The sequence below is a fragment of the Phyllostomus discolor genome, chromosome 6 (assembly GCF_004126475.2).
Source record: "Phyllostomus discolor isolate MPI-MPIP mPhyDis1 chromosome 6, mPhyDis1.pri.v3, whole genome shotgun sequence".
Lineage (NCBI taxonomy): Eukaryota > Metazoa > Chordata > Mammalia > Chiroptera > Phyllostomidae > Phyllostomus > Phyllostomus discolor.
Genome location: NC_040908.2, coordinates 127,666,850 through 127,681,653, shown reverse-complemented (window position 1 = coordinate 127,681,653; position 14,804 = coordinate 127,666,850). Strand labels below are relative to the sequence as shown.

General features: G+C 40.1%; 1 protein-coding gene across 3 annotated transcripts in view; it reads left to right on the top strand.

The window, feature by feature from the left end:
* STK33 (serine/threonine kinase 33) overlaps window positions 1-14,804 on the top strand; it is a 133,215-nt gene that overhangs the window by 41,017 nt on the left and 77,394 nt on the right. Inside the window, exons 3-4 of one of the 3 annotated variants that reach the window (XM_036028976.1) lie at window positions 10,522-10,609; window positions 10,754-10,844. The exons of 1 other annotated variant lie outside the window; for it this stretch is intronic. The gene's annotated coding sequence lies outside the window, so the exon portion shown is untranslated. The remainder of the gene's footprint in view (window positions 1-10,521; window positions 10,610-10,753; window positions 10,845-14,804) is intronic. One more of the 3 variants, XM_036028977.1, reaches the window with a different exon arrangement.

Here is a 14,804-nt window from a genome sequence, read left to right as displayed (position 1 = left end):
AGTGACCGCAGTGTCCCGGTGGCACCGGCTGTTTGCTTCCAAAGGCTCACTCAGTCAGCTCTGCTGCGCGCCCCGGGGGGAGCTTGGTGCTGTCTCCCTCCCTGCACACCCCCTCAAGTCCTGCTTCTGCTGTGTGACTTTCACACAGTGCAGTGGGTTTTAGGAATGCAGGTGTTTCCTTCTATGCTGATCTTTTTGTCTTTTCATTTTAAGTTTATATAGTGCATCAGATGTGTAAAGTTTAGTTGCCCAGCCTCCCGCAAATGAATGATTAATATCGTATTTTTCCTTTTGTTGCTGGTGCTCCATTGTACCAAGTTATGTCAGCATTTCCAGGGTTAAGCCAACTCCTCTCGTTTCCTATGACAGTTGGTTAGGCCTTCCAAGTTTACAGGTATATGAGCGAATTGGGTGATCTTTCTAAGTTAAAATTTTGCAAAGTGCTGCATGTTATCATGAGGTCCCAAATGCTACACGTTGAACTCCTTTGGACCTCTAGACCTCTGGGACTTGAGGTTGATTGCATCACTAATCTTCTTTATGTTTATTATAATGTGAGGAAAACATACCAAGTTTGTGGCATCAAGTAGCTACAAGTAGCATGTGGTTGACAGCCACATATTTATTATTTGGAAATGAATTATTTGTGAAGAAGCTTAACCTTCTTTCTTTGAGGGTTTTGTCTGCTCCAGTGACAGTTGAGGCTACTATAAATTCTTTCATGTTGAATATTGACGTTCTTTTTGAGGTTCTAACATGATATGCGAGGAGTCAGGACAAGTGGACAGCTGCCTTCTTGACATCTGACTTATGATGCTAACCCCATTCCTTATTCCAGTTCACTTAGTTTTTACGTTGTGGATTATTCCTGTAAAAATAGGAGCAGTAACAAGGTATATTTTGGCTTGAATATTTGGTTTAAGATTTTTGTTTTGGAAGTATGGACTTGTATTATGATTTTAGAAGATAGGAATTTGGCCCCAAGTTGAAATTTAAGATTTCTCTTAATCTTCTCTCTGAAAGAAAGTACCTTTGTCAATAGTACATGCAGCACAGTGGGCATTACAGCAGTGACCTTAAACCCTATTCTTCTCTTCTCCATTCATTCATTCTTCATAGAACAAGTTTTTATTAAGTGCATACTGTGTGTTGTATTGTTGCAATATGATGATGAGCAAGAATAGTGTTGTCCTTCCTCTCGAAATCCAGTGGTGGAGATAGTCTTTAACCAATTACTGACCAAAATAATGTAATTACAAATTGTAATAAGTGCTATGAAGAAAAAATACAAGTTCCTTTGAAAGAGAAAAAATAGGGAAACCTGATTTGGATAAGTGATGTAAAAAGGCCTTTCTGAGGAAGTGACATTTAAACTGAAACCTACAGGACAAGGAGTTTACCGGAAGGGAAAGGGGGCGGATGGATTTCCAGGCAGAGGCAGGAGGTTTTGTGATATCATTTTATAGTGCTTATGACCTTTGGAAATGCTTATATAATTAGGTACTAGTATATGAGCAAGACAGTTTATAGAGCTGTGTTACTGAAAAGATGTGTATAAATTACATTTTTATAAATGAATTCCTGAATTCCTGCAGGCTTCCATTACACTCACTGTGCTATATCATCTGCATTTGATTGATGTTCAGTTACTTCAATTACTGCTAGATTGATCTTCCTAAAGCACAACTCTGATAATGCTTTTTCCTGCTCAGAAATCTGCACCCGCTCCCCAGTCACCCAATGAAGTCCAGACTTCTCAGCCTGATAGTCTCCAAAACCAGTTCTCGTCTTGATATTTTACTTCGTCTTTAATTATTCCTCTTTCTGCAGTACTCTCTGTTAGTCAGCAGAATTTCTGAATGAGTGTGGATGCTTTCTCCTTATGTCCATCTGCACGTGCATTGTTTCCCTTTCCTTACAGCCGGCCTACCTTTTTCTCAGGTTGTCTAAACCCCGTGTGTATTCTGGGCCCACCCCAGATGTTACCATCTAATCTCCGTGTCTTCCCCGGCCACCCCAGCTGGAAGTCACTGCTTTTGCTTCTGACTTTTTATGACCTTTTATTTTACCACCCTTTAGGCACTTCTCCCTTCCTACTGTATTTGGTTTTGAAGTTATTTCTAGGCATGTCTTGTCATCCCAACTGGAATTGTATGCTTTTTGTGTCCAAAGCCTGTAATGGATAAGTCTTTGCTTCTCGCACTGTGCTTAACACAGTCCCTTGCAAATGACTGATGCTGAATAAAAAATTTTGGAAGGAATTTATAAGTTAATTGTGGCTGCTAGATTGCTCTTAAAAAATAGTTAATGATTTCTAATAAATACATCAAGAGACTGATATATGCAAAAATCCTTTTAATGTTAGAAATTGTAAATTCAGATTTTCTTAATAAAGGGAATAGTACTTGCTTGGAATGTTTATATGTAATTTTCATGCATTTCTGTGGCACTGATTCACAGAGATTATTTTAGATTCATAAATGGTTCTGTCATTTTCATTTTTGCCTCTCTTTTGAAGATTTGCATGCTCATTTAGCTGTAAAAAAGAATGAAAAGAACAAATCGACATCTTCTGTGGTTGTGTGTACCAGGCAGGGAGAAGGAGATTTGGAAGCGTGTCTAAGTCTCGTGCTTATTCTGATTGTTCAGGGTTTGCCATGTGCACGTGGCTTCAGATAAGTTTGGAAGAACCCCACACAGACTTTCCTTACTCATAGGAGGCAGTTTTCATATTTGATTAAACTGGGGACACAGAGGTTTAAATTTCTTCAAGGTTATTTTGAACTGGAAATTTTGAATTGCTGTTTTTTTTTTAACCTTTTCTATTTACATTGTTCACATGATGAGTATTTTTTAAAGACTATTTGTTTTAACTGTTTAGTCTTGACATAAATTTGAAATACCTTGTTTTATTACCAAATGTGGTCAAATAAAGTAATAGTGTTTTAATTCCCACGATTAAAAATATATTTTTTGAGACCTGGCCCATGTGGCTCAGTTAGTTGGAGCACTGTCCCATAGACTGAAGGGTTGTGGGTTTGATTCTGGTCAGGTCACATACCCAGGTTGCAGGTTTGGTCCCCAGCTGGGGCACACAGGAGAAGGCAACCAAGTTGATCTCTCTCTCTCTCTTTTTTTTTTTCTCTCTCTACCCACCCTCCTCCCACCTAATTTCCTCCCTCGCTCCCTCCTTTTCTCTCTCTCTAAAAACAATGAAAAAATGTCCTTGGGTGATGATTAAAAAATTAAATAGATAAAATAAAATGCTTTGTTTCTTTAAAAAATATTTTTTGAACTCTAACCTGCAGGCATTTAAAAAATGTTTCCATCTGCTGATTTGAGTTCCTCTTCTGGATCCCATGGTACCACGGCACCACGGCACAGGGCAAGGCCCTGGTGAACACGTGGTTCTTACCTGGTTGTATTTGACTCCAGGAAGCAGATGGATGAATGAGGAAAGATCTTGAGAACAGAAATTGACTCTGTATTAGGCAGCATCACATTGATGGAAGAAAGAAGTTATAAAAAGTGGAAATGAAATCTTTTTGTTTAAGATTTATTCATTCATTCTGCAAGTACTTGTTCTTTGTTCAGGCATGTTTGGTTGGTTCAGATCAGGTGTCTCAGCCGTGGCACTGTTGACACTACAGGCTGGTGAGTGCTGTGTGGAGGGTTGTCCTGTGCATTGTAGGTGGGTAGCATCCTCATCCGTGGTTTCTACCCTGTGGATACTAGTAGCACTGTCCCAATTGACAGGTGAACATGTCCCAGACATTGCCAAGTGTCCCCTGGGAGGGAAAGTAACCTCTGGTAGAGAACTGTTTTTCAGATGAACATTTATAAAGCAAATTTTTTGAAGTGTACTTTGCATCGTCCCCCCATTTCAAATGTTGGGACATGCTTCACGTGATTTAGTCTTTCAGTATTCCTGGGTAGTGCCCTATCTGAAAAAGTGACTTAGGTTTTATTATAGAATGTGGAAGTAGACAAATTACCTATAGAGATACTGACAGGAAAACCTTACATTAAAAAAAAATTAACAGTTGATTTAACCATGATTCTGTAGCATTTATGACATCTTGGATCAAATAATCTACTATTTCATGATCTTTTGAAAAGTACTTTGTATCTAGGAACAAATTGTTACAAAGAAGTCTTCTAATGCTTGTTATTTTTCCTCTAAGAATGATCATATTCATCTTTTGTTTTAAAGCCTCTGTAACTTGTTGGTACTGCATAAAAATTGCATTATCATAGAGACCATTCTCTTTCTTTCTCTCCTGCATCCTTTTCTGAAGCTATGAGGGATGCAAAACATACTCGGAAAATTCATTCAAAGCTTTAAAACTTATTATATCCAGGAGAGACAGATTTAAGATTGCTGAGGTTTCTGGTTGTAGTACTTCAAGCAGAAATCCATACTCCATTAGGTTCTCTAGCATTGTGACCTTAATTTTCCAGATATTTTGCCCTTTAAATTGAAAGCAGTATTTTAATACTATTTAAGTCTTCTGGAGGGGCTTGTAATATCACAGACTTAAGTTGTGAAACATTTGAGACAAATGAAAAGTAAAATAGCAACTGACTTAGGACTGTATCATTTTATATATGTGCTGTTATTTCAAAATATGCAGTGGTAGAAAGGTGTGCGCGGAACACACTTCATGCGCTGGCGTCGGTGGAGGGGCCCCGCGGTGAGGTGGGCCCCGCGGTGAGGTGGGCCCCGCGGTGAGGCGGCTCCGGCTGTGCTTGAGCGGACTCTCTTTCATGGGTTCTTTCTGGGCGTCACTTAAAGGGTTTCTCATTAGGAACAGTTGTTAAATTCTCTGAATTTAGAAAATTTACTTTGTGTAAAACTATGGTCTGGGTGAAATGAAAATCTACCTGGACAATAGCTGCTGAGTTATCTTGCTTCAGCAGATAAAGCAGGAAATGTAAAGCTGTATTATACTACTGAGTCCCCAAACCGAGAACTATTTAAAAAAAAACTCCATAGAAAAGGAGAGATGAAAAGCCCTTTGTTCTTTCATTAGTAAATTAGGTCAGTTTTTAAATAATATTCTCATTGAAAAATGTACACATTTATCAAGTAATTGATATAATTTAATCCAATTCATATCTTAAAGGTATAAAACTAAACTGAATTCTTTAGGGGCCCTTAATTACTTCGCTCTTTTCCACTGTAAAATATTGTTTAGAACCTAAATTAATCATATAATCTTTAATTTGTGGCTCACTGAAGGATGATACATCAAATATTCTTTATTAACCTATAGGAGCTAAAAATTTATACTAGCCTGTGTTTGTGTGTGACATTAGTTATGAGATAGTTATTAAGGGGCCGCAGTAACCTCCCTGAGTTCCTTACATGTATTCCTGTTAGTTAAATGCCAAATAAATTGCAGGACTATGCTAATGCCAAGTAATGATTGCTTGAGTTTCCAGGGGCCGTGGTTTAACATAAAGGACCATTGCAGGTAGATTCTCCAAACGTCTTCCTGTCCTGTCGCAGTCCAAATCTAGGGTAGTTTATCCCCATTGGTGCTGCTGTTTTGTGGGCGCCCCGTTGGTTTAGGGTGAAGGTGGAAAGACCCTTCCCTGCTGGCAGGATGTAACCCGTTTCTGCCGAGAGTTCGGTTTGGTGCGTCTCCAGGGCAGGTTCCAGTTTCCATATTGCCAGCTGTCTTTCTTCTTCGCCTTATTCACTGACCCTCTGTCTCCCAAATGACTACTTGTGGCCTCGTAAGACCGGGACAGGAGAGATCCATCACCTGTGTCCAAAGACGGCCAGCAAGCCCCTGGAGGTCTCGCCTTGCTACCAACATAAGAATGAACAACAATAAAAAATAAAAAAAAAATAAAAAAGAATGTCTTTTCTGTAAACTCAGCAAAGCATTCAGTAGGAAAAACCTTCTGGGTACATGTGACATGCTTGGATATGTCTGACATCAAAGGGAGAGCAGATTCTGGACAACTCTTCACCTTGTTCATCCCAGTTCGTATCACCAGGATATTTAGAAACATTCCTCTTAGCCATTACATACCTTCCTGTTGTCAGAATGGTTAACTGGCCGGGCAGCAGTGGTTCATTGTCCCATAATTATCACCTGAAACAGTCCCTGACTCCTGACTTTTAGGGGCTTTTCTGTCAGGAGATCATAGCTCCAGAATATTCCCCTCATTGGCACCTTTTAAAAGGTATAGACATTCTGCAGAGATGTGCATGTGTCCATCCATCCATCCATCCATCCATCCATCCACTCGCTCAGTTGTGAAACACCAGGCACTAGTGCAGGACACAGATGCTAAGTTTGAGTCATTCTGCAAAGTTTATGGGAAATTACCTATGTTCCTGAGCTCTTTGTCTTTCCAGAAAATTTCCTGCTATTGGCCTTTTTCTTTAGTTAGTGGCAACAAAGCAGCCTGTAAACTTACAGGTGTGACTACTAAAATGACAAGACTCATCCTTAGTATTTTTCTTAATAGAACATGTCAGCCTAGAAATAGAAGATACAAAGAATAAGTGAAATTGAAATACTGGAAAATATAACAGTGAAGGAAAACATCGCCGGTATTTAGATTTGTGCTTGACTGAAACCTAGTTCAGTGGTTAAACAACAACACTTCCTCAGTGTGCTGTGCGGTCCTGGTTGTATCCCATTGTGGGCGCCACATCACATGGTGAGACATAATGTCAGGTTGTCTCACTTCACCGGGGCTATTAGTGATGGTCTGTGGGCGCGGGTGGCATCAGCCAGGTCCCCCGGCGAAGTCTCCCCACCCTTGTCTCTCTTCGTTCTTGGTGTTCTGAACTTTTATGATTATTGATGTGGATCATTTGTCATTAGCTTGCTGTGAAACCTGTGGACTCTTTCAGTTTGAAAATTCACTTACTCCAGGGAAGGTTTATTTGTATTATTTCTTTGATATCTTCTCTTAATTTCCTGTATTCTTTTTTGTTTGAACTCTTGTCATTCAAGTGTTGGACTTCCTGGACTCATTCTTTAATTTTTTTTTCTAGTCACTTCCATTTTCCATCGTTTTGTTATTTTGGTCTGTTTTCTAAGACATTCCCCAAATTTATATTCTATTTCCTTAATTTAATTTAATTTTTATTTTTAGATGTTAAGGACTCCCTCTGGCCTCTGAATGTTCTTTCCTTGTAGCTTCTTTTTTCACGGATCCTTGAGCTCTTGGAGGGTACTTTTATGTGTATGGTTAGTTCTGCTCCTGGCCTTTTCTCTGTTCTCTTTGAGTTCCTTTTTCCCTATTGGTTTGGTCTCTTTTGCTTTGGAGTCTTTCATAAAATGTCTAGCTAGCCTTGTTATTGTTTCCTGTTTAAGAAGCAGGTATTAAAATTGCATCCCAAGCTTTGTGTCAACTAGTGCATGTGACCTGGTGAAGATCTAAGTAAGCTCCTTTTCTGGGGGCTGTAGGGTGCTGGGGAAGAATCCCTGTATGTCAGCATCTGTGCTGTGGGTGGGAGAGAGAGAAAGAAACATCGACATGAGATGGAAACATCGATTGGTTGCCTCCTGTTTGTGCTGCAACTGGAGATCAAACCTGCAAACTAGGCACGTTCCCTGACCAGGGAACATAACCCGCAACCTGTGGGACAACACTCCTACCCGCTGAGCAGCCTGACCAGGGCCGTGTCTGTGCACTTATGTGTGTGTGTGTGTGCACACACGTGTGTGGCAGTTTCTCCAGAAAGGAAGCTCTGCTCTCCTGCCTGAGAGATAAAAGCCTGGCCTCCAACATCCTTGGAGTAAAGAGGGAAAGAGGGATGGGGAATCTCACAATGGTGCTTCACTGTTGATTACAGATATACTTGGATCCCAAGCCAGAACCTGGCTGAGAGGGTAACTTCTAGACATTTATAGGGGAGGGAAGAGTAGTGGTCTGGCTGTGCAGGATCTGGTGATACTTTTTGAAATTTTTGCATTGATTGGGATGACTCAAATCTGTAAAATGCTTTAGTCACATTTGAGACAATGAGACCAACAATTCAGTGCCTGGACCATTTATTGAGGCCTGGAAGGAAATAGAGGACAGTAACAGATGCTGGGACTAAAGTGGCAACTGCACTGCAGCGGTCATGGAGATTCACCGTAGTCTTCTGGCTCCTGTGCGAAAGAAATAACGATTTTTCTAAAACTCACTGCTGTACGAGGTTTAGGAATGAGTTTCCATACCCTCCCCTTTCCTGGTATCTTTCTAAGGTCCTTGGGACATTCCGTCGTCCCAGGGAAGTATTTACTCTCCTCATTCCACTAAACATTTTATCCAGTAGTTTGCATTTCCTCAGAGACATCCAGGGTGCAGGGTCCCTTCAGAGGCAACCTCTTCATTGTCCTTCGTGTCTTAAGACCAGTAAGACCTCACAGAGATACACTTTCATTTCTGAGCATTGCAGACTGCAGGTCTCTAATAATAGCAGCTTCATTTCGGTGGATCATATGTCACTCAAACAGTAGAAGGCCCACTGGAACTGCAGATCACCTAATTGTCTTTACTGGATGATGATTTAATACATAACAAAGTTGCCTGTAGTCATTTTTGATGCCTTGGAGCAGTGGTTTCCAAACATTTTGACCCAGACCTTGGTGTGAAAAAGTTTACATCACACACACACACACACACACACCCGGCGCTCGCTGAAGCTAATGTAATGAAAGGATACCTTTATGAACAGTGTTATATTCTCATATTTTCTCTTCTATTTAAATTTAAAATATTGTGCCCCATAGGTGACCTACAGTTTGTAAATCACTGCATTGTGGTTCTTACTATTTTGGGAGGTATGGTAGATTGTGGGCCTTTTTGGCACTCTGCTGAAAGTACTGGAATCTCATCTCAGAAAAATGCACATACACACATTTTTTCAGACATTTTCAGGAGATTGATAGGCTTCAGGTATAAACAGGGACTTCTCCCTAGTTCTGAAAGCTTCTATGCTAGATAACATTTGGAGTTACCTTGCTTTGCTGGCACATTTCAGCCAGCGTGCCTGGATAGCTACCATCGACTGCCCAGCAGATATTCTGCCCTTCCTTCCTTCCTCTTGCTAAGTGTTATTAATATCGGGCTGTAGGCCAGAAACTATATAATAAATCAAACTTCATCTTGCGTACCAAGGTTGAAGGTCTCAGAGGATACTTATTCTTCCTGGGTATACAGTTGTCTCTATACCATAGAGTCAGTGCACAGGGACCTGGGAGAGACAAACACTTGCTTCCGGGTATGTCAGGAGCTGTTGCTCTTCTGCAGAGATGCTGCTTTGCCAGGACCTTAACACGCTGATCCCGGAGCATCTGCAGGCTGATTCCTCAGCTGTCTTCATTCGCAGTGCAGAACTTACTCATCACCAGTCAGCGTCCCCTACTCTTCTTTAAACCACCGTACGGTAGTCAGAATGGAGCCCCAGCTCTGTTGTGTGAACTCTGTTGCCTCCCCCCACCCTTCACTTTTCATTCTTCCTCTCCTTCCTTTCACAAATATTCAGTGAGTTCTTTCTGTGTGCCAGGCTTTGTTAATGAGAGGAATAATACACTGGTGAGAAAAAACCCACATCCGGGAGTGCATGGCTACCCCTTGCCTCATTCTTCCAGGACCCGACCTCTGGCTTCTGACCCTGGGCCATCATCGTCTGGCTCCTAGTGGTCCCGCTGCTTCCTTCCTACTCCCCTGGGGTTTCATGTTTAACTGTTACTTACTTGCCCACATTGGAAATTTTAATCTGCAGTTTTTATTCTGCCTAGAACAACAGACTTATATTTTCTTACACAGTTTTCTTTTGTCTAGAACAAACAAATGCTTTCTATCCTTTTACATGATAATGTAAATATGCAAATCTTAAAATATCATTTCTGATGCTATGTTCTGGGTCACTATTCTGGAAATAACATCATGGGAAAATGGTGCTAATGTGAAAAAATTACCCCCAAAGTTGAGAGTCATAATCTTTGAAAGATGTCTTAATGGGACATTTTTAGCTGATAAAATACAGGCTCATAGCATTGGAGCATTATCAGTGTTCTCTCAGGAGCAGACACCAGTCTCAGATATCTGGGGCAAAAACATGACAAAATTGGTCTTTATTACACTGTGATAAAATCCAAAAATGATTTTATCTTCTTCACTTTTTTATGAACGTAATATATTTGCATATTATTTCAATAACTTCCACAGCAGTTGCAACAAAATCTGATACATTGTTAATGGTGTAGTTAAAAGATGTTTGCATTACATCCATATTTTGTTGCAGTTATCCAAGAGTTTTTTGAAAACGATTCTTGAACTTGTATATTTTATAGTCCGACTCAGCAAAGAGACCCTGTGCATGCTGCACGTTAGCTCTTTCAGGTGCCCACGGCAGACATCTCTGAATCAGTCACAGCCTTCCTTCCCTGAGACAACCTCACATCCTTAGCACACTGACTCGGGTCATTGCTAACTGAGTGCAGAGAGCGCGTGTGATAAGAGCTATTTGTCATGTGTGTTTTGCACCTTAACCATTAGAATGAGTGGAGGACACCAAAAGTCTGCTGAAGTTTGGAGAAAGAGAGCAAACAAGAACAATAGAAACGACAGTACCTAATTAAATCACGTAACTGTCAAGCTTATGTCCAAGCTTTGCCATTTGTTGGTGTATCCAGCATTTTGGCAGCCGGCCTTCCGCAGAGAGTGAGAAAACAGCAGCAAAAGGGAGGCCAACTGTGACAGATTCTTAACTCTTGTTGTTTGTGTTTAGGTTCATGTCCACGGTTGTACGCGGTGGACCCTGGATGCCCTCGTCAAAACAAACTTTTCCAGCGTTCCCAGTATTAACCCCCATTGAGCATGTAGGTCATTCCTCTTCGTGTTCAGGTTAGTTGGTCACATGCGCAGGTTGGTAATTTTCAGTACCAGTTTGGTCAGCCCTTAACCCTTCCTTGGTAGTGAAACCATTTTAGTGGAGTGGTTGTAGGTCATTGTGGCAAGACTGTTTTCAAAAATGGAAATGAAACAGACAAGAAGAGCAAGTAGAGCACATTATAAGTAGTGAAGGTATTTTCATGAAATATTTACTTATATGTATGTATGTGTATGTTGGGACAAAATGTAAAATGTATTTGTTATTGTGGAACAGATAAAAAATGTTTGAGAAATACTCAGCTAGACTGCCAGATCCTTGTAATAAGAGTCCGATTAATCATTGTGTTCTTCAGTTAATTTCATATTATAAGTGCACATGGAATGATTACAATATTTGCCTCAGTAGACACTGCGCATTGAAAATGAAGGGCTTGTTTACCCAGTCAGTTTCTGATTTGGCTTCTGTGGATGTAGAAACTTTTTTTTAACCAGGGGTGCCTTTAGGTGTACCACCCATTATCTAGTCTTCTTTAGTTGAGTGGGTTTGACATGGCCATGCACTGTCTTTCCTCTTCTCCATTTACCTTTACGTTTTCCTGTGCCTTTATGTTTACCGGGGGACCCGTCAAAGACTCTTTGCTGAGACACGATGAGTGGTTTGGTTATGACCTAGACACGGTCCCCGTCCATCACCCCACAGCGTGTGTTGAGTGCTTACAGTTTATTGGACACTTTACGTGCATTCGTGTATTATATACAACCATTTTATGTGTATTCATTTACTCCTCATAATAATCCCATGGAAGGTGCTTTGCTCTCCCCAATGCACTAATGAAGAAAGTAAACACAAAGTACATTAAAGTCACAGACTCGGTAAGTGGTCAGGATTTGGACCTAGGCGGTCTATAGGAAGGAATGCAGCACTACTGATGTGCAGAGAGCTAGGCTAGAGGGCTTGTAGGCCCAGGGAATTTTGCTCAATCAAGGCTCTTTCTTGGGACAAGGTAGCTAGACAGAAGGCCTCCTGTAGTCTTTTTTGTATGACTAGGCCCTGAAATTCAGTGAAACTGGAAGAGAGACTGAATTCTTTCTTTTCTTTTCTTTTTTTTTATTTTTAAAATTATTTTATTGTTGTTCAAGTACAGTTGTCTGCATTTACCCCTTACCACTCTCCCCCACCAGCCATCCCTCCCTCCCGCCCCTGCTTCTACCTCACTTTGGTTTTGTCCATGTGTCCTTTATTGTTGTTCCTGAAAACCCTTCCCCTCTTCCCCCTCATTATTCCCTCCCACCTCGCCTCTGGTTACTGTCAGTTTGTTCTTAATTTCAATGTCTATGGTTATATTTTGCTTGTTTATTTGTTTGGTTGATTAGGTTCCACTTAAAGGTGAGACCATATGGTATTTGTCCCTCACTGCCTGGCTTATTTCACTTAGCATAATTCTCTCCAGATCCATCCATGCTCTCACGAAGGGTATGTGCTCCTTCTTTCTTTCTGCTGTGTAGTATTCCATTGTATAAATGTATACATGTATAAACTAATTGGGTAAATTGTATAAATGTATAAAATGATTGGATAAATGTTCCATAGTTTTTTGATCCATTCATTTACTGACAGGCAGTTAGGTTGCTTCCAACACTTGGCTATTGTAAATTGTGCTGCTTTGAACATTGGAGTGCATAGGTTCTTTTGGATTGGTGTTTCAGGGTTCTTAGGGTATAATCCCAGCAGTAGAATTGCTGGGTCAAAAGGCAGTTCCATTTTTAGTTTTCTGAGGAAATTCCATACTGTTTTCCACAGTGGCTGCACCAGTCTGCATTCCCACCAACAGTGCACTAGGGTCCCTTTTCTCCACATCCTCCTCAACACTTGTTTGTTGATTTGGTTATGATGGCCATTCTGACTGGTGCGAAGTGGTATCTCATTGTGGTTTTAATTTGTATCTCTCTGATGGCCAGTGAAGCCGAGTGTCTTTCATATGTCTCTGGGCCCTCTGTATATCTTCCTTGGAAAAGTGTCTATTCAAGTCTTTTGCCCATTTTTTTTTTATTGGGTTGTTTGTCTTCTTGGAGTGGAGTCCTGTGAGTTCTTTATATATTTTGGAGATCAAACCCTTGTCCGAAGTAGCATTGACAAATATGTTTTCCCAAATAGTTGGCTCTCTTTTCATTTTAATGCTGTGTTCTTTAGCTATAGAGAAGCCTTTTTTATCTTATGAGGTCCTATTTGTTTATTCTTTCGTTTGTGTCTCTTGCTGTAGGGGACAGATAGATGAAAATACTGCTACATAGAATATCTGAGGTTTTCTGCCTAAGTTTTCCTCTAGGACTTTTATGGTGCCATGGCTTATATTTAAGTTTTTTTTATCCACCTTGAATTTATTTTTGTGTATGGTGTAAGTTGGTGATCAAGTTTCATTTTTTTTCATGTAGCTGTCCAGATCTCCCAACACCATTTGTTGAAGAGGCTATTTTCACTTCATTTTATGCTTCTGCCCCAAATATTAATTGACCATAGAGACTTGGGTTTATTTCTGGGCTCTCTATTCTGTTCCATTGGTCTATGTGTCTGTTCTTATGCCAAGGATGTCCGCTTTCACCACTCCTTTCAACGTAGTATTGGAAGTCCTAGCTACAGCAATCAGACAAGAAAAAGAAACAAAAGGCATCCAAATTGGAAAGGAGGAAGTAAAACTGCCATTGTTTGCAGATGACATGATAGTATATATAGAAAATCCTACAGACTCCACCAAAAAAATACTCGACCTAATAAATGAATTTGGTAAAACAGCGGGATACAAAGTCAATAGTCAGAAGTCAAAGGCATTTTTGTATACCAACAATGAAATATCAGAAATAGAAATCAGGAAAAAATCTCATTTGATATAGCAACAAGAAAAATAAAGTACCTAGGAATAAACCTAACCAAGGATATAAAGATCTGTACTCAGAAAACTACACAACACTGAAGAAAGAAATTAAGGAAGACACAAACAAGTGGAAGCATGTACCATGCTCATGGATTAGAAGAATTAACATTGTCAAAATGTCCATACTACCCAAAGCAATTTATAGATTCAATGCATCCCTGTTAAAGTACCAATGACATATTTCACGGATATAGAACAAACATTTCAAAAATTTATATGGAACCATAAATGACCCCAAATAGCTGCAGCAATTTTGATAAAAAAGAACAAAGTTGGAGGGATCACAATACCTGATATTAAACTGTATTACAAGGCCACTGTAATTCTCGCTTTTCTTTTTTTTTAAAGATTTTATTTATTTATTTTTAGAGAGGGAAGGGAGCAGGGGAGAGAGAGAGAGAGAGAGAGGGAGAGAGGGAGAGAGAGAGAGAGAAACATCAATGTGCGGTTGCTGGGGGTTCTGGCCCGCAACCCAGGAATGTACCCTGGCTGGGAATTGAACCTGGGACACTTTGGTTCCCAGCCCACACTCAATCCATTGAGCTACGCCAGCCAGGGCTAATTCTCGCTTTTCAATTAATTTTTTGATGCTGTGTGGACAAAGCTTGAGATAAGTGGCCAGCTGCCTTGCCTTTTAATACAAATCTGTATTTAGTCTATCCCCACCAATTTATTTAAGGTTCTATTGGCAAATTTTCAAGGTCAAAATAATTTTTAAAAAATTAGATATACTTTACATATAAAATTTACCACTTTCAAGTATGTTACTCCATGGTTGTACAACTAGTATTAACTTCTGGTATGAGAATATTTCTAATTAGAAGAAAGCTTGTAACCATTAGCAGTCACCACATACTTTCCCTCCCTGCCAGGCCCTAGCAAACACTAATATAGTTTCTGTATAGGTTTGCCTATTCTGGACTTTTCAGTCAGTAGAAATTGTGCAATATGTGGTTTTTGTATCTGGCTTCCTTTACGTAGCAGAATATTTTCAAGTTAATCCTTGGTGTGTGTGTG